At 37.5% G+C, this 20,674-nt stretch overlaps 1 long non-coding RNA gene across 6 annotated transcripts in view; it reads left to right on the top strand.

Annotated features, from left to right (window-relative positions):
* LOC119260187 (uncharacterized) overlaps window positions 1-19,081 on the top strand; it is a 142,767-nt gene extending 123,686 nt beyond the window's left edge. For all 6 annotated transcript variants that reach the window (XR_008549400.1, XR_008549401.1, XR_008549402.1 and 3 more), the window contains 2 exons: window positions 16,797-16,938; window positions 17,766-19,081. This is a non-coding gene — a long non-coding RNA (uncharacterized LOC119260187). The remainder of the gene's footprint in view (window positions 1-16,796; window positions 16,939-17,765) is intronic.
* Window positions 19,082-20,674: the final 1,593 nt, after the last annotated feature.

Raw genomic sequence — 20,674 nt, 5'->3', positions numbered from 1 at the left:
TCTTGCTCTTGCACTCACTTGGCGGAAGTGCCACGACACAAATTGTGCAGTGCTTTGCTCTTGCCATGAAGCCTGGGTGACAAAAGTTTTTACAAGAAGCTGACTGTATTTGGGGTTATGAATATGCAATGACTCTCATTAGTATCGAAGCGGCAGAGCAGGGGCTGACATCCCCCGCCACTTTGAGTTGCTGCAGAATCAGCTAATGAATTGTCTTGCTCTTTCGCACACACAGTCTGCTCTTGTGGCTCCTAACTTCCAAGGGGTGTTGCCCAGTTTGAGAAGACCACTGACTACAGAAATTGTCAAGAACTACTCTTGATTTTATGAAATGATGTTTAGATGGTGATGAATTAGTCAAAACAGTAAAGTACTAATCTTTGCATAAAATAATATCATGAATAGGAAAATTTAGACGGAGACACAAGAATGTATATAAGTGCTTATATTCACCACTGTGTATAGACATGCTTTCCATCCTGGATCATTGTACATTGTGTGTCTCTATGTAGAGAAGAAATCAAGTCACAGAATGTTGGCATTTTGTTGGTTTGTCTATTATCCTTCCAAGAGAACAAACAGACATGATAGAAAATTCCCAAAATGAATAAGGTTGAAACACAAAGCTATTCCATCAACTCTTTACCATATTCTTTCCTTTTTATTCTTGGGTCTCTGCCAAACATTTTGCAGCTCGTACACATACCATCTTTCATGAATATGTTACTGATAAGGATATGTTTCTAGCCACTGATTAAGATATCTGAGCTGATTTGCAGTGTGTAAAAAAGATACAGAAATACTCAAACCATTTAGAATTGGCCCTTTGTAAACAGGAAATATTAAACATTTTTACACACCCCTCCTCCCTTGAAATTTCTTTTCAACTAAAAAAGAACTTGCCTTGTTGCAGATTGTAAAGGATGACTTGAACTGAAATGGATAATACATGCTAAAAGGTAAGGGATGTGCTATAAGCAGTTCACATCAGGCAGCAAACAAAGAGAAAGCTCCTAAATTAAGGTGTTTGTTCCTCAGTCATTTATTTAATCTGCAATGGCAAGACATTCCTTGCAAAGAAGCAGATATATGTTATTTTTTGTAGAACTTTAGATGGTAGTATAATTGCAATTATCACATCTGTTTGATCCATCACTAGAAATAAGAAAAAAACTGAAGCCCAAGAACACATCCATATGAGTACCAAGTATGAACATAGTTTATAATAAATGCAGTCTGACAAAAGTGGCTCAAGCATCATACATCAAACACTTGTTACCTCTGCTGGCCTTAGTGACTGCACATGGCTAAGAACAAATCAGTGATAAAATATCAAGAAAGATGAAACCAGTCTTGGCCTTTGCAAAGACCATCACTCATTCTACAGAGCTGTAATATTTGTTGAAGTAATCCTGGGCTTATTTAATGGACATAATATACCCCTTACTCCTAGACCAAAGCCACCAAGGAAAACATTTTTCTGTGTTTTTTTTTTTTAATTGGACACATTTCTGAGAGGAACATTCACATCTGATTACATAACAGACTACTAAATTATTCAATTTTGTTCCTAAATTTTCATTCTGGTCACATTATATTGTCAGATTAGGGTTAAAAAATTGTACATTATGTATCTAATAAGTTAAGTAACTGCACCTTCATGAGCAATTTCTGGTTTCCCTATGATGTTTTCCTATCTATCTAACATTTTTTATTATAAGAAAAAGGTCTGCCTGTGTACCTCAAAATAAAATATTCAAGTCATGGGGAATACATCAGATTTTAAAATATAAAAGTGGAAACAGATCAGCTGAAACAATTATATCCAAGGCATAAAGAATTCTAATTTAATGAGAATATTAAGTAATATCCGTTATTATGAGAACAATAATCACATTTTAAGTGAAAATATTTTAGTTTTAATTGCAACTGTGGTGGTTTTAATTTGGCTTTGTAATTAAAAGTCTACATCCTAGACTTCATGACCACTGTGAAAATATTTAGGGGAGGTTTATCCAAATATATTCTAGTGTTTGTTGCTTTTATCGAACATTGGAATCTAATGAAATACATTGCAAAGAAATTGTGCTTTTCAGTGCTTTGCCTGTGATAGTCATTTATTGCACTTCCCTTTCTATATATAACCACAATACAATTGTAGTAATTGGTAAAGCAATATGTTATATTGTTTCTATTCATATTATTTTAAACTGTCCTACAATCCTATAATAGAATTTAGACACTTAGAAGAAACAGCAAATACATATTGATTTAGGGAATTATTTGATTCCTCTGTCTACACTCTATAGCTTACATACCCATAATTAGTAACCTGACATAATTTCATGAAGTCAACCTAGAACTGGAGTGTCTTATAGACGACCCAAGCACCAGAAAATCTGTTACACTTGTGTGTGTGGTCTCTCTTTCTTGCATGCACAGGTCTCTCTCGCTCTCTCTCTCTCTCTTCCCCTCTCTGCCTCCCTTTATAAGAAATTTCTGGTTTCTCCATGTCTCTCTCTCTCCCCCTCTCTGTTCCTCCCCTCCCCCACCCTTCTTTTTCCCATCACAATGAGAAGCAGAAATGAGAGGACTTCAGTCTTTGATGAGTTTGTCTACAATTTGGCAGACAAAAGCTACTTTAATTTGAATATGTTTTGTTGTTATAGTTTAATTTCTTTTGATTTTGATTTACATGTGGATGAAGTATACGATAATTTTTTAGTCTTTATGGTCTCTGGAGATCTTGATCTATAGTTGAGTAGACCACGGAGTTTACCATCAGCCAATGCTTCTTATATATTTCCTGTCGGTCATAAATTATGGGTACTGGGAGTGGGAAGAAGTGGAATAGGGAAATGCAGCAAGCAGATTCCTGGGTACCAGGAAGTTTACAGTGTAGCTGGGGTGAAAGATGACAGGGGAAATAACAGAGATTTATTTACAGTGCTAGATAGCAACAAATGTACATTGATTTGTGTGCCTGAAGGGCAGAAGTGTTTCAGAACTGCAACTGGGATATGAGAACAGCCCCAGGAGGGACAATTTAGAGACTTGTTATAAGGAGATAAATTCCAACTTGGATTATAGAAGTTTACAGAGTTTATTAAAGTGTGTTAAATTTAACTTTACTTTGAAACAGGATTTCCTTGCATCCAAAACTCACTTTATATTGATTGCAATGCTAACATTTCCTTTAGAAGTGATACAATTTGAAGTTCAGAACTGTACGATTGTAATTTTTTTTTCTTTCTCACTTAACAAATTGTATCCTTAGGTATGGAGGAAAAAAATCTTGGTTATCACAACTCTCCCCTTTAAATGTAAAAGGAAAACCAGTGAGGGAATATGCCTTAAAAAGATTAGAGAAACATTATTTTAAACAGCCTCCTTCCTTCCTTAGCTATCTCCCCAGTAGTCTTACTTAAGTGTTTATGTAAATGTTGATTACATATTGATGTCCAGCAAAATTATGCAAAGATTTCTAAGTCTAGCATCACCAGAAATTTTCATTGTATCCTCTGAGGGTAAGGGGGCACTTTATTCCTTGATTGGGTCACTGGAAACTGATATAACTTTTTAATTACTAGCTACAGGCTTGGTTCTTTTTAAAATTGTAAAGTTGTTTAACTACTACTCATTAATTTCACACTCTTCTTACCCTTCTTCCACTCTCTCTCGTGTTCATAAAGGTTAGAGATTACTCCTTCCTGGGTAATTTGCTTTTACAATAGAAAACGAAGGTTTGATGTATACTTAATGTGGATGGCAAGCTCCATGCTAGGCACTTTACATGTTACTGCAACACAGATAACACTGTGTAGGTGAAAAAAATGGGGTAAAGATAAGTTGTCAGGATCACACAAGTGTCTAGGTTTCAAGTCCTGGTGTTTTAGACTCCAAAGCCTATGTTTTTGCACTATAGGAAAGCTTTTTAAGATGTAGAATAATCTACACTGAAGTTTAGGCTGTGTGCCAGTCCTACAGGAAAAATGCTTTTTTGGCTGGGAGCATTGCTGTAGTGCCCTTCAAATTAGATGAGGTGGATCTAATTAGTCCTACTAACTCATAAGATCAGTTTTGTGTAGTTGCATCTTAATCTTTTAAATGGAGGCTTATTTGAGGGAGATTTTAATCTTTGTTTTGAATTTATTAAATTCATTTCAATTTAGTGAACATGTATTGAGTGCATGTTCTTTGCCAGGCACTGTGCTAGATGCTGCTGGTACAAAGACAGTCTATTTAGGGAGACATTATAAATAACTATAACACTATTCACTGAATGCTATAGCAGAAACATATGCAAAGGATCATGGGTATATGAGGGAGAAATTAGAGGGAAGATATTAGGGAATGCTCTATTTTAGCAAGAATTTGAAGGTCAAGAGATCAGAATTTGCAAGACAGTGAAGACTGATGATTCATTTTCAGTGATGGCAACAGCATGAGGATGTGCATGAGGCTGAGTGGCAAACTTGTGCTAGGGACAGCATGATAGATTGTAACAATAGTCACAAATTCTTTCCTTTCCTGTATATAACTCCTATAGTGTGATATTGAAATCCTTCCATTAAGAAGTAGAGTCATTTTCCCCCATCACTGAATTTGGGTTGACCATGTGTCTTGCTTTGTCCAATGGCCATTAGCAAATATGAAATCAGCAGAGATTTGAAAAGCGTTTATGCCTTGGGGTATCTGTACTTGGATTCTGAGACCATATTGTGAATGAGCCCGGGTTATGCTGCTGTAAGGTAAGTGACTACCTGCAGGAAAACAGAGGCTCTGGTTGACATTCTGCAAACTAATAGTTACCAGCTGATCCAGCATTTGACCACAGATACATGGGATGGTCCTTAGGAAATCTGTTGTGAGTCCAAGTAGAATGACTCAGCTGATATGCACAATTATGAGCTCAACAAAATGTTATTTTAACCTCTAGGTTTGAGTGTTTTATTATGCAGCAGAGCTGATACACAAAGGGCTTGAGTAAAATGCAGGGACTGTGGAAAGAAGTGGCTGGAGATGAAGAGTATGCATAACATTTGCGATATTATGTTAAGAAGTTTGGACCTATTGTGTAGGACCAAGCTCCCCAAACTTCATTGATTAACTTACCACTTTTATCTTTTTATATCTCCAGACCTCCTGACTTAGATTATTTTTTACTTATATAATCTGATTTTTATGTCAAAATTTATTTTAAAACAAATATTAACTTAAGATCCAGTTTGATGTGTTAATTCTACTTTTCTAATCTTACTAAAATATGTGGATATTTTAAAAACTTCTCTGTATTAGCAAAAGTTATCTTGTATGAATGCTGCATTCTAGTACTTCCTCCTTTTATCAGTAGGAATCATAAATTTGTGGAGAATAATTTGCTATAACTTTAGATAGGAGCGAGGAATCTACTGGGCAGAATAGGGCACATAGTAGGCCGATTTAAGATGCATTCCTATGGAAGAAGAGAGTTTGGTGACAGGTTTTATGTATGTGGGGTGGGGATGGATATTATGCAGTATTCATTGACTGGATACTATTAAGAAAGGAGAGAGAGAAAAAAATATAATAGACTTGATATTGCATTTGTTGAGTTTGAGATACTAGGTAGTCTGAAAACAGAAGTCCACCAGGTATTTGCATGCTTAGTAGGTATGGGTGATAGTCTGTTGAAGTCACAGGCATAGATAATACCAAGAGGAAGTGTTTCAAGTACAGAGATCTTGGCTTTTCTTTTTATTCCAAAACTCGTGAGGGCTATGATCTATACCAATTGGAAATAGTGAGTGGTCCATATAGTGATTCTCAAATGGGGATGGAAAGTATGTCATTTGAAAAAATGACCCTTAAATGGTTTTGATATACTACCATTCACCCCTCATTGATTTTGAATAACATGGGGGCAGGACTAAGGAAGAAAATTAGTAGAAAGGGACAGAGTGGTCCTAGCGGCTACCTCTCTAGTAGGTAAAGAGAACTTTTAAAGTGAAGGGGTGAGTCATGGTACTGAATTCTAACGAGAAATTCAGTAGTATGAAGATTATTCTTTAATCAAGACTGGCTCATCAGAATCTAGTATTTGGCATATAATAGGAGCACAGTAAATGTTTGCATGAAAAATTTATGTAGAACTGTTTTCTGTTTGGACTGTTTCAAACAGAAAACAGTTCTATGAAAATCAGGCTCTGTGAACCTTAAATATTCAAGTCAAACAGGATTTGTAATTAAAACCAGTATGAGTTTTCAAAATTTTGTTTCACTGTGCATGGCCAGTGTCTTAGAAGGGTACTTACTTGTGCACCTTAGACCTGATCTCAGTGCAAAGCAGTGTTCAGGAAACAATGTCAGTTAACATTATAACCACTCCACATATGGGTCTCCTAACTTTTGCCTCCCATGATTCCCAGAGGCAAGTCATTTGCCTTAGGAAGATTTGGGTTGATGGAATGCATGTCTTTGACTGATAGAAATGAAATGCTGTCAGCCTATCTGGTTCTCAGGTAATTTTTACACTCATGTTAGCAGCTTATTTTATTATTGCTATTATTTTTTTTAAACGAATAAATTTCTGCCAGACCTTGCCTGCAGCTCAGGAAAGACCACAGATCAGGACAGTAGTTTCCTTAGACCGTGATTTGGTGGCTGTGCCTCCCACACAGAGCATGCTCAGCAGCACACACTGGTCTAACATCTGGCATTCATGACTCCAGTGAGATTGACTTTCCCTAAATGTGCCCTGAAAGCATCCCTGCTGTGCCCCTTCTGTCCAAGTATAAACACATCACAGGAAACGAACAAGTAAAGACCCAACTTTTCTGGAAGGAATCAAGAAACCCCTTATCCAGCTGGAAACCTGGGTTTTGGTGGCCTGCTTAAGGAAATTTGACAAACCATTTGGGTAGAGCCTGTTGTCTTATGCACGTGGCATCTTAGTTTCTTTCTCTTTTTAAATTCCCAAGTGCTTAAAAGGGAGCCCCTTTTTAAGTCATGCAGCTGACGACAATTGCTTCAGGACCTTTAAAATGTGAAATAAGGTTGTCTTTCATTGTAGATTCATTAGTGCATCTGGATTTAGTTATTTACAGTTGGATATTTGGCACTGTTTTTACTGAGGTAGGGGACTCATTTTAAAATAATCGAAGCAGTGTAAAACTAAACCTGTAAATAATTCAATACATTCATTTCCACTTTTCCACTTGTTTTAATAGGAAGATAAAAATACTATAATTAAAGAAAATAATTATATAACACCAAAACAAAAAAGGAAAGCCTTTTCCCTTGCTACTGTCTTTCCAATTCCTTTTCTGTTCCTGCCTAATAAATGCATTTTAAGTAATTCATATGTTCTCTTTGCTCTTTCTTCCTACTACTCCAGCTATCAGCTCAGCCCCTCTTTCAGATCTACTTCAAGGAAACACAGACTTGAAAACTCTCCCCTATGGTTTTGTCTGCACTGGCTGCCATTCTGCAGCACATGCTGGATCCAATTGCTAGAGTGGGGAAGCCAGAGAGGTGAGCTAGCGCCAGAGCGAGCACTTAGCCCGTTGAGTAGGGCTGGCCTGCATGAAAGCATGTAGGTGAGCCAGAAACTAATGGGAAAAATAGGAGGTCGTCGCTAATTTTGATATGAGGAAATTTGAAAGGTTCTTCTGCATGCCAGAGTATTTGAATATTTGGCAAACAGCTGGCTGGGCTCTGGGAGAGCGCCTCTTGATTCGCCTTGTCAGATGTTCAAAGATAAAATGAGGCAGCCGGCATGCCAGCACATAGCTCATAGCCTTGCAGTCAGTTTTGAATTTAGATTTGAATTGTGATATCAATGTCATGGTGGCACATGCTTTGAGAAAGTACTTACAGAGAATAATTGAAAGATTCAGTGTGAAGCTTCTGAAAGTCATAATTTAAAGTTCCAGAGCCTCCATATTACTCTCACCATTAAAATTTAAAGTGACAGAAGCCCAATTATGTATGGTTATTTTCTTAAATAAAATCGTATTTCTACCCCAAGTGAAAGATTCATTGCTGCCCACTAATCTCTGTCAGAAGAACCACTCTTGGTCACATCCAAGGTCACAGCGAAGATGGTTTGCTTTATCCTGGGGACAAAGGAGCGGCATTAGGGAAGCAGAGCAGGAAGGCCTCTTGGAGGAGCTGGACTTGCAGGAGGCTGATTTGCATGATAATCACCATTATGGATCCTCTCTGGTGCCAGCCTCCACACTTAACCAAATGCAGAATAACTTTAACAGCAGCTGAGAAGCCCGACTAGAGGCTGTAGCACACATTTTGCAAAACCTGAATGACGTCAAAAACTCCTAGTTAAGAGGGGGCAGCTGGTTGTAAAGCTAAACCACACGAGGAATGGAGACTTGGAACACAACTTTAAAACCTGATAACGGATGTAACTTTGGGGTCTGTTGAAAGATAGGAAGCCCTTTCCTATTTTTTTTAACTCCCAGAAATCTGTTTACCAGAAGAATCTGTTTACCAGAAGGACGTCAGTAGTCACTGAAACCATGGCATGAAAATGGAGTGGTGGAAACACAGAAATTCTGCATTTCCAATGCAGAAAGTTTAGTCTTTATCAGTTAAAAATATGGAGCCAGACTTTTAAAGCATGAATCCACCAATTTCTTTGGTCTGTTTGATGTTATTTTCTATTGCTTTTGACTTGGGCAATATGGTATTATGGTAGCCAGAAATGCAATGAAAAATTGCACAAGGCCAGTCAAGCTTAAACTGCTATTATTTATGAAAAACTTTATTTCTTGGGGATCCCAGAGACAAGGGAGCCTATGAATCAACCACTATGATGCATGATGTTGAAATATATAGAGTATGTGTATACATCAATACTAATCCAAGCAAAGTCTTATAAATAATAAATCACATAATTTCTCAAATATTTCACAGTATGATAAAACATTTACAAGTAGGTCTTAGTTCTGCTGAATTTTGTAATGATTTTAACACAGCTGACTCTCTGGCAGTTTGCAAGTTTAATTTTTGTTGTCTGGCCTTATCTCTAGGATCTCTCTACCCTGTTACAATACTGATTTCATGAACTCAACTTCCTTTCCTTCATCCCTGCCTCAAATAACTGGCTTTTCCTATTCCCTCCTCTTTTTTTCATGCCTCAGTAAGAAACATCTCCTCTCACTATGTCCATGGTTCCATCACTCTGCTTAGATTCTTGCTGTGAATGATTTTGTCTCTTCTATTTTCCATCTTGGATATTTTATTGGCCTTTTTTTCCTGAAAAAAAAAAAAAAATCCTTTCTGAGATTCCTTACTCTGTGTCCATTCTTTCCATTCTCCCTGACTTGTCTGCTTTCTTCTGCCTTCTCATCACTCACATTTTAACCTGTTGCAGTCCAGGTTCAGCCAAAACTAATGTTACTTTCTCAAATATTATATATTCCTACTTGACAGGCCTCTTTTCTCTCTCTGCCTCAGAGGGAGAATGATTTCCCTAATTGGGAAGAATAAACGGACCAGCTCAGCTTACTCTCACCTTCTACCTGGAGAGGGCCTGCTTGCTGCTGATGGTCTACATCCTGCCTGAGGCTGGCAGGCTACCCAGGCCAGTGCAGCCTCGTTTGTGGAGATGGCTAGTTCTGTAGTTTAGATAGTTAAGCTTGTTTTGGTTGAACTATCTTCTGTACCCCAGACTTAATGAGGTTGTGTTCTAGCTTTTTATCTGTTTTATTTTTTATTATGTCTTAATTTATTCATAATTCAGGAGAGTGCAGGAAGGAGAATCTCTACTGAGAGAGCAGGGAGCAGAATCTCTACTTGAAAGAATTCCTTAGAAATCTAAGTATATACAATAGAATATACAGATCTTCTCAATTTCTTCTTCCAGAGGTTTGCTTCCCTTCTCTTTCTCTCTCTACCTTGTCAGGTTCCAGCATGAAGGTGGCTATTTGTAAACCAGGAAGCAGGCCCTTGCCATAAGCAAATCTGCCAACACCTAGATCTTGGCCTTTCCAGCCTTCAAAACTGTGAGAAAGAAGTGTCTGTTGTTTAAACCACCAGTCTATGGTATTTTGTTATAACAGCCTGAGCTGATTAATTCTTCCTGATTTTTTTCTACACATATGCAAATTTTTGTATGTATAAGTACATAATAGAAATATTTTTATCACATAACAGAAATATATATAGCTATATATTTATACTTGTATCTCTCTAAGACAGATATTTTTGTTTTATATAATCTCTCTCTATGTACATATAGTATATATATATGTATATATATACATAGTTGTGTTTTTTCCAAAAACTATATAACACTATACATTTTGTTCTGCATCTTCCCTTTTTTCACAGAACACATTTTCATATCACATTTCATGTCAGGCTACCTTAATTAATTTTAATGCCTGCACAGTGTTCAATGGTGCGGAGTGGTCTGTAACCGTTCTTCAACTGATGACCATTTTGATCATTTCACATTTTTGCAATTACAAGTGATATACAAGGAACATGGTTGTGTTTTTACTTTTGTAATATTGTGCTGCTATTTCTCTAGGAGAGGCTCCTGCCAGTGCAATTGTTGGGTCATCTCACAAGATTTATTAATAACAGACATTCATAGCAAGTCTTCCTGGGAAGGACTCAGAGATCTGAGTTTACTCCATTCTTCTGGAGAGTTGTGTTCTTCTAACTCTGATTTTGCAAAGTTCAGAGACTGAGAGTCCATGCTCTTTTTCAGTAATGCTTTTCAATGACTTGAAATCCATGTAGACATTAAAAGAAATGGAAATTACAGTGCTTTGGCCAAGTGAGCTGAAAGTGAAAGGTTGAGTCCTAAGGTAATACTTTGGTGAGCTGGTTTGCAAACCAATTGAGCAACACAAGATATGGGATTATCAGAGTTATGGCAATCTTGACATTTGGATCATGTTGTATTCATGTAATAGGGGCGTTTATATCTTTATACTTCATGTACAGTAGTGGTGGGAGATGAATTCACTGTGGGCATCCAAGACTGTGAGTCTTTCCCTTTAGATGGCCCTTTAAATCTTCACTCTGTCATCAGGAGGCAGTTGACCAACTGATAGTGCAGCCAGACTACAAATGACCTCAGCTCCAGTTCTACCTCCTACCCCCACCAGGCCTGAAAGAAAAGTTGGACTGCCCTTCACCTGGATAGTTTTGCTTGTGTCTGATAGCTGTTTCTCTTGCAGAGAGGCACATGACAGCTCATTTGCAAAATAAGGAAAAGGGAATATTGTGATGCAACGTGACATAGCTGTGGGGTCCTGACTACTTTAGGTAACCTGCTCTGAAGCAGGAGAATTTTCTTGGAATATTTGCATCATGATGAAGTGTGTGGGGACATCCTGTGCATCATGGAATTGACTCTTGTAGGAGATATGTGCTTGTTGATCGCATGTACATTTCTCCTACTCATGGTGCACACAGAAGCATATCTTCATTAGAAACAAATGCAGCATAAGTTAGCAGAGGCAACCATGTTAAACAGCTAGGAATTTTCACAAATGTGCATATTTATACACCACTGCAGAAAGGCGCAGGCAGCCTGGCTGTGTTAGATCATTTCACTGCTCACCAAGCAGATTTAAAATGGACTTTTAATTATTATTGCCGATTTGCTATGGCTATATTCCTTAATATGAACATCCGATTAGGATTAATTTTCTTTAATTGATGAATAGAGCACTTAAACTTGTAGTGTTGAATTTGTTGTTACATATTGGCATATGGACTGTATGGTTGTATTGGCATACGTTATGGATGATGACTTTTTGCTGGAGTACACATTTCAGGCCCTCCTTATCTGTTTTAGTTTTGAGGTCACTGTTCTTCCTTCACCTTTGTGTGGCTTTTTAGATTTGTTAATGGAGATAGAGCAGGGCTAAGTGACTATTAAACTCTTTTCTATATACAGTAAGACCATTAACATGGACCTCACTAAATTTAGAATTTATGATAATGAGGGCAAGGCCTGGGTTAAAGTTTCCTTTCGTATTGTCTCAATAGGAATGCTTTGCTGAGCTAATAAATAGTATAAATACAGTTACAGGAAGGTGGGAGGACACTTTTCCTTTCAAGGCAGTCATTTCAAGCACTTTAGATAAAGGCTCACAAGAGAGGTAGTGGCAGAGAACACAAATGGTGCCACTTACTAGCTATGTGACCTTAGAAAATTTACTTTGCTTTTCTGAGCATCTTTTCCCTCATCTTAAAATGCAGTGAGTTATCTAATTTGTGGGATAGCTGCGTGAGGGTTAGATTTAATGTGTAAGAAGTGCCTGGTGAGTAGTAGGTACTTCATAAATGGCAGACTCTTATTACCTATCTGAAATAATTGATGGGCTAATTTCAAATACTTCTCATTTTTTCACTAAAGCAGAGTTCTCAGCACTTTAATTTTATTAACTTAATTTAAGACATTGCTTTAATATTACTATAATTGTTACTGCTGAAGGAAAACCCAGAAGTTTGGTGTGATGGTAAAAATTATGAACTAACTCAAGTTGGAAGCTGTTCTGTCACTCATTAACTCTGAGGGTGCAGGCATGTTACCTAATATTCTCAAGCTTTTGCTTTTTAATTAATAAAAATGGGATGATAATAGCTGTTTCAGGTCTTTTATGAAAACTAAATGAGATAATACATGTAAAGTGTTCAGCCCAGTGATTTCCGTGTAGTAAACTCTCAAATGTGCTGGTACTCTTGCCATGATCTTTTTGACAATAGTCCTTACATAGACTTTCTGTTAATTCACACTTGTCTTCACTTCACCCAATTAATAAATTTTACTCCAGACATGATCTGCATTCTAAATGAAACTTTTAAGTACATAAGTAAAAACTTAGAAGAAAAAAAAAATTGGCAATATAGACTAGGGTGAAAGAGGAAAGAATAATATTTTAAAATTGGAAGCACTGAGGGGCCTCCCTGGTGGGGCAAGGGGTTAAGATGCAAACTATGAAGCTTTCTGCAGCCTCTGTAGCTTGAGTTCCATTCCTGGCTGGCCAGGGAGTAACCACATGGCACAGTAGACCTCTCCTGACTCGCCTACTGTTCCCCTCAGCAGTGTATTTCGGTCAGTCTGCCTGTTCTGTTCCCCACTCTGTCTCTGGTGAATCCTCTCACCCCCCACATCTCTGGCCTGTGTCCCAGCTCTTGTATGCATAAATAAATAAATCTTTAAAAAAATTGGAAGCACCGGCCTCAAGTTAAATTACTCAGTAGTGAATTTTGTGCATGATCTTTGCATTCTCTATGAAAGATCTTTATATTAGGCAGAGCTAAATGTTCACATGTATATATAGTAGAAATATGTAAATATATATGTTGTTGAAAGTAACCAGTTCATACCATTCACTGGAGAGAAAAGCAAGAAACCCATGTTCAACTTCTCATCAGAATCCTTGTTTCCCCTTATGTTTCATGGACTGTTTGGGTGAGAAATGTAAGTGCCATAATGTCCTGCATAGAGACTATAATCTACCCTCCTCTTAATGACAGACTTACACAGCTTGTCAGAATCCATCACCTCAACAGATCAGACTGAATTACTTTGGTGACTGGCAAATGGGTGCCACTTGTGTTGAAATGAAAGCAGCCCAGGTGTTTGTGTTTATTAAGTGCTCTTCAATAGGCGAAATATGTTTTCTGAAAACTCTTATCCATGCTATTTTTGTAGAAGCAAGAAATGCCCATCTTCCTTTGGGAAAACACAAGAATATTTTTTCTCGAGATTCTGAACTATTACAATGCAAATTCACAACCATAAATGTGCTATAAATATCAGTTTTGTTTTGTTTTTCTGCATCATATGCCTGCACAGTGGAACCTTGTAATAACAATGAGAGGGGACAGAACCAATACTATTGGGGCTATGTGCCTTTGACTTTCCAGAAACTCAACTTAAGCAGATTTTTAAAAGTAAGTCCACTACATTAAGTTGATAACCAATGGCTTCACATGTAAGAATTTTCGTATAATTGAATTCATAAGTCTGAGAAGAAAAGACTTTTTATTAATTAGTTTATTTTTTATTTGTGGTAGCATTAGGATTCTCTCCATCAGGCATCATCACCATAGGATACCTGCCACCAAATCACCTGAATCCCATCACCGTAGTCCATTGTGCTTCTTTCGCTCTTGGCTCTTACCCCTCCCTCCCCAGCCACCATGCTTCTATTCTTTAGTCAGTTTTCAAGGGATAGCTTTTAAGTTTGTTGTTTCCTAATTCTCTGTTTGGTTTCTGTATATTTCTTTCATTAGTGATACCATCTGGTATTTATCTTTCTCCTTCTGACTTAGAGCACTTAGCATTATCTCTTCCAACTCCATCCATAGTGCTTCAAATGACACAAGTTTATATTTTTGATTGCTAAATAGTATTCCATTGTGTGTGCTACATATGTACACACATACATACATACACATATACATACCATATTTTCATAATCCATTCATATGTTTTTGGGCATTTTGGCTGTTGTAAACAGTGCTGCAATGAACATGGGAATGCAGGTTTCCTTTTGAATTAGTGATTTTGTGTTCTCTGGATAAATACCAAGGAATGGAATTGCTGGGCCATATGGCAGATCCATTTGAAATCCAAGAATAAGCTTTTTTATTAGATTATGTTTTCTAAGATTTGGGTTGGAAAATGTGATCACTGTAATGCTCACTATGTTGATTAGTTGTATTATTTTAATCTTTATTGGAAGTATCTAATAATTAGTTGTTAAGGTATGGCATTATTTGTCTAGATTTGGCATACCAACAGGAACAGCAATTATAACTAATTTTTTGAATGCTTATTATATGCAGACAGTGTGCTAGAAGCTGGGACTATAATAGGAAGCAAAACCCAAAATAGATATGGTCCCATGTTGCTAGTCATGATGTTAATAACAATTCTATGAAGTAGTACAGAGAAACACATTTGTAGAGCTTCAATAATTTGTCCAAGGTTAGATATATAGTAAATGGCAGAGCTGGAATTATAGTGCCATATCTGTTATAGCAGCTAACCTAGATCCTGGTTAAGAGACTACAAAATATAGTGATTTAAACAAGATAGAAGGAACTTCCTGGAGCTGTCATATCAGCTTGAGATTGTTTATGCTTAAATTGTTGGGTAAGGAAGTAAATAGCTGTTTTATTACTCTTCTTCCCCTATCTTATTACTCTTCTTTTTAACTAATTCATATGTCTGAAGATACATACATAAGCTTTCTCCTTGAAATTCCCTTGAAATGTCACTCTTAACATATACTCCTATCCTAATAGCCATAGCTAGCTTTCAGGAAGGTCTGAAATATAGTCTTGTGGCCATGTACCTCTCAAAATTCAGGAATTTCTATTAATAAAGGAAAAAGGAGGAGAATGAATATTGGGGGGAAAATTGGCAGTCTTTGCATTTTATGGAATGAAGTAAGGATAGATTAAATGAAGTGAGGTTACATTAAGAAATGAGTGAATGAATGAATAAAAGATAGATATAAAACCGCAATAATGTTAGAATTTATCTAGGCTGTAAGAGGGACTTTCTCTAAATGCATCTCAACATAGGTTGCCAGGGAAGTAGGGAAGTAGAGATAGAGGGTTGGGAGTCTGTCTGGCTTCATATGATGATATTGGGAAGGGCTTACAAAAGGGGTTGGATTGGAGGAGGTTTGGGCAATTAAAATGTAGAAAGCAAGTGAGATTCACAGTTAGGAATAATGGTGTCATGGCAGAGGACAATCTGATCACAGTTGGACCCCAGCCAGCAACTTGGGTCCTGAACAGAATCTGGGAAAGACTGTATCAAGGTACTAGTCAAGTAGATTTAGATTCAGGACAAGGCACAGGGTACTGTGGGCAATAGGAAAACTATTTAGACAGAATCCGGTTCTGACGATTGAGCCACTATGTCTAGATTTAGTAGGGAAACAGGCAGAAATGATGATGAAGCAGTGTACAAAGAAGTCAGTGAAATTCAGGGCATGTGTGCCCATTAGAGAAATTTCAGTCTTGTTCCCTGGTGGGCTCAGGTTGCTTCTTTCTTGCCTGCCTGATGAATATGGGCTGAAGGTCACAACTGCATTGAGCCTCTTAAGTGGAGGCTTATGGAGCCCTAACTCAGGGATTTTGGAAGGAATGGCTGGATTGGAGGCCCACTGGAAGTTGCATCCCTGGGAAGGAGTGAGACTCATGCAGAGGAGACCCGGGCTTAATTAAGAGACTGTCATGTTCCAGGGTGAGGAGAACAGGGCCTGACAAGGAGGGTGGGGTCATTAGAAATTCAGAAGAAAAGGGCACTGCAAAAGACATTTCAAATTACGAAGTAACAGCCTTCAGTGACAAGTTTGATAGAATGGTTAGAGAAAGAAGAAACCAAAATGATTCCAGGTGGATGTTGATGTTGAATGCTCATCTGGTATGACATTTTAACTCATGAACTAAAGGGTGTTTTAAGCACACACCCAATCACTTTTAGTCTATTATTTAAAAACCTAAGTAAATAAAGTAAATTAGTAAATAAATTATGTAAAAGTGATGGTCACTGCATCTGCAACTCACTGCAGTGGGTCTGCAATGGGATATTTAAGAAAGAAAATGGCCCTCAAAGATGTGAATTAATAGAAATGTTTCTTGTAAAGAAGTCTGTCTTTCCTGGTCTAAGCTAGTGTTATTAATGTGTACATGCACTTGTGTGACTAAAGAACCTGTATCCTTCCATGCTGGTCTCTTGGGGCCGTTGCCACTGTAACTGATGTTTGTAGTGCTCAAGTGTGCCTATCTTTTACCTCCCTGATTAGTTCAGAGACATGGCTAAAGGTGTGCTCCTGCCCGGTCAGCTTGCTTCACAATGGGCTTCCTTTCTGCAGCTGCTGTTTCCCACTCATCCACTTTGGTGCTACACGGTGGGGTCCACGTATGGACTTTATTATTAATGAAGAGGTAAGTAGGACTCCAAACCTCAGGAAGGGCTATATTCCTGTTTATTAAGGCAAGGGAAGTAAACACAGAGCCCTTCACCTTGGTAGAGAAACTTTTAAAAACACACAGAGATGTGGTATTTATCATTTCATTAGGCTTGGATCTGTGTTTGGGAATGGCATGGATTTCAAAGTTGTTGCTGAAAATAAGGAAAGAAAACTTTAAAGATCACATTATTTACCATAAAAGATCCTGGTTGTATTTTTGAAATGTCGAGATAAATTATTTTTGTGTGGAAATTATTTACACAATAACCATTGAGATCAACCATTGAGTTTCGGGAATGTTGTTCTTAGAAAAACTTGGATTAATAATTGGTTTCCCAACCCAAATGTCCAAAAATAGATGACTGGATCAAGAAGATGTGGTACATATACACAATGAAATATTACTCAGCAATCAAAAAAAGATAAACACATGCAGTTTGCAGCAACATGGATGAAGCTAGAAGGGATCATGCTCAGCGAAATAAGTCAGAAAGAAGAGGAAAAATACCGCATGGTCTCACTCACAGCAGGAATTTAGAAAACCTAAATAAGGGACCAGGAAAAAGACTAATTAATACAAAGTAAAAATCAAAATCAACAAGCAACTATAAACCAGAGACACACTACGGGGTGGGGGAGGGGCGGGGAGCGGAAGGACTAGGGTCGAAATAAGGGGGGGTTGCAGTTGTATGGGGAATATAACCAAAATGAAAATGCATACATTGTGCAAAAATGAAAAATGACGTAAGAATTATATAAAATAAAATATTAAAAAATAATTGGTTTCCATTTTGTTCACAGATGTACTGCTTCTGCTGGGATAGATTGAATACATTCTGCTGGGATAGATTGAATACCTGCTTCAAATCGTCTTACATGTTTTCTTGGTGGAAAAACAATCATTGGAGAATCATCTTTTTAATGTCAACCAAAATGGAAACACATCGAGACATTTAGGGTGCCACAGTGCCCGGAAGTTAATGTTGCCAGTGTTTTACAAGCTTTGGCAAAAGAAGTTTCAAGACAGTGTGCCTCACTAGTGAGAAATCAAAAAAGAGTGAATTCCTTTTTGTCTCAGCTGCTCCTTAAATCAATCTAACTCCTACAAATTAATGTGAATCGAAACATGCATTGCCTTTTCAACTTAATTGAGTGCTTACTAAGTGTGAATCACTACACAAAATAGGGGAGGGAAAATGAGGGAGACAAATAAGATGTAATCCTTGCCTTTAATGAATTTACAAGTAGTTTCAGGGCACATTTTCCTTTTTGGTCTTCTGCTCTTAATTAAGTGTCTCGAAGACAGGAAATAAATGAATGGAAAAGGATATTTGTAAGTATTTTACTCCTTTTAATAAAAAACAAAACCAAAAAAATCTCCTAATGTGGGCAACTCAGGACATCTTAATTCCATTGTTTTTAGACTTTCTGTAAGTAGGATTCATTTTATGCATTTCATAAATATTCAGTAGATTTTAGAGATATTAATATATTATCATTTGAGTTAATTTGAATTAAATTTTAATTTTTCCCCTTAGGTATAGACTATCAAAAAATATGTTTATACATTTCTTGGTGAGTCTGGAGGTGAATTACATTGTTGTCATGATAGATCTCTAACTTCTGTACCCTCAAACTGCTATTCTGAGTGAAATATTAACATGGAGAAGGTGAAGACTTGAACCAAAGTTGGGGTTATTGCCCTTGGATCCAACATAGGGCAGGGAATGGCTCTGTACAAAAATGTGGCTGAGTAACTCTTTTAGTGTTCTTTGTGTTGTCCTTTATGTTCAATAATTTGACTGTACAGTTAAAAAATTTATTTCTGATTTGGGAATGTCATGATTTTTCCAGTGTTTCTGATGTTAATGATATGACCATGGACACCAGATACTTTATATAGTGTCTGTGACACATTTTAGTATGTATGAGCCAACAATCAACGTGTCTTTGTCTTGAGTAGTGTCCATCTGAATTGAAAATGTGCCAGTTTTTTTTTTTAACTTCATCAACAGACTTCTTAATTAAGCTGCCAATATATACTGTCAATAGCACTGTGTGCTGTTTGAGAAATGAGTTGTGTAAGTGTTGTTTCCCTCTTATTAAATAAACAGTGTTACTCCACTTAAATGGTTTTAAGTGTGTTTTTCCCCCCTCCCCCATGGGTATGATATTGCTCCATAAAGAATTTAAGGAGAATTTTCATATTATCTCCTTTAATTTCTAAAACCTTTTTGCCTTTCAATAAGGATTAACTCTAATTTGACCAATAACATGGTTTTATGATTTGTCCTTAATAGGAAGACTTTCCCCACCTCCAGACTCCTGGGAATGATATTGGATATTTGTTATGTCACTTTCAGTTTATATCTAGTAGCTTCCAAGAAATCTGAGTTACGAACTTCTATTGAACTAAATTGTAGATGCTTATTTTCTGCTTTGGGACATTTTGGAAAGGACCATCTCTGTATTCCTGGTGCCCAGCATGTGGTAGGTATATCTCCAGTAAGATATACCTTCATTAAGCATTTGTTATAAAGTTGCTTTCTTTCATCTATGATTCTTAAGTCTCCATGAAGGGCAGAGGGGTCTTGCAAACAGAATAAACTTTATTGGTTCATAGGTTATTATCAATATGTTTAGAATGACTATATAGCTCATGTATAGTCTAACCCACTGGGTCTTTTAATTGGCATCTTAGATTCACCAGTTTAGTCCTTATAATTTGTGCTAATATCCTCACTGCATCCCCGGCCCTTACCAAGTCTGCACAGGGGCAAGGCCTTGGAGGGGGTGCTCCATCTCTATGCTGGCTTGTCAATCAATAGAAGAGAAATTGCTGTATTCATTGGGAACTCACAATATGCCAGACACTGAGCTAAGTGCTTTACATGCATCCTCCCACCTAATTATCTCATTTAAACCTCACAACCAGCATCATTTGAAGTAATATTTTCCACTGCAGAGATATGTATCTTGCTTAACTCATGGGGATCTAAATCTAGAGTTCTTAGATTTCAAACCCTATAGTATTAACCCCTGCCCTCTGCTGCATCCCAGGAGAATTCCTAGTGCTGCTGCTGCTGGTGGTGGTGGTGGTGGTGGTGGTGGTGGTGGTGGTTGTGGTGGTGGTGGTGGCAGATCAAATCTGGATGTAGTCCAGATTCATTCCATTTAGTATTTCTGAGCAGCAAACTGTCTTACAGATAAAACCCAGCAAATCATGGTTGTTTTGAGAAGGGGGGAGGGCAGAGCAATTGGGAGAAAGCAAAGTTGGAAACAAACCAATTCAAGTCAAACCTTTAGCCTTTACCTCATAATGCTTTTTTTTTTAAACTTTCTTTTTTTAACATGGCCTGACACCATGTGATAAATCAAAGCCTGACGTAATTGACCCAGAATTGATCCCCAAATGTCTTTTGGGGGAACATGCTTTAACTCTGGTTGTTGATTCTGAAGAATAATTGCCACCCTAGAAAGGTAATTACATATGCCATTGTTTATACACATAATAGGCTCAGAACGCATGTTCTGCACAGAGGAAAGAGAATCCTGCTTGCACATTAGGGGTGTGCACTATGCATTGTGTCAGGGGCTGCAAATAGCACTTGAACTGCTCCCTTTTACTGCTGATTTCCCGGGACGTGTGCGCGCGCGCGCGCGATGTCTAAAGGAGAGGTGTAGAGAGGGGAGGGGTAGCCACAGAAGAC

Source organism: Talpa occidentalis, unplaced genomic scaffold (assembly GCF_014898055.3).
Source record: "Talpa occidentalis isolate TD23 unplaced genomic scaffold, MPIMG_talOcc4v2.1 talOcc4.6, whole genome shotgun sequence".
NCBI lineage: Eukaryota > Metazoa > Chordata > Mammalia > Eulipotyphla > Talpidae > Talpa > Talpa occidentalis.
This window is presented reverse-complemented; position numbering and strand designations above follow the sequence as displayed.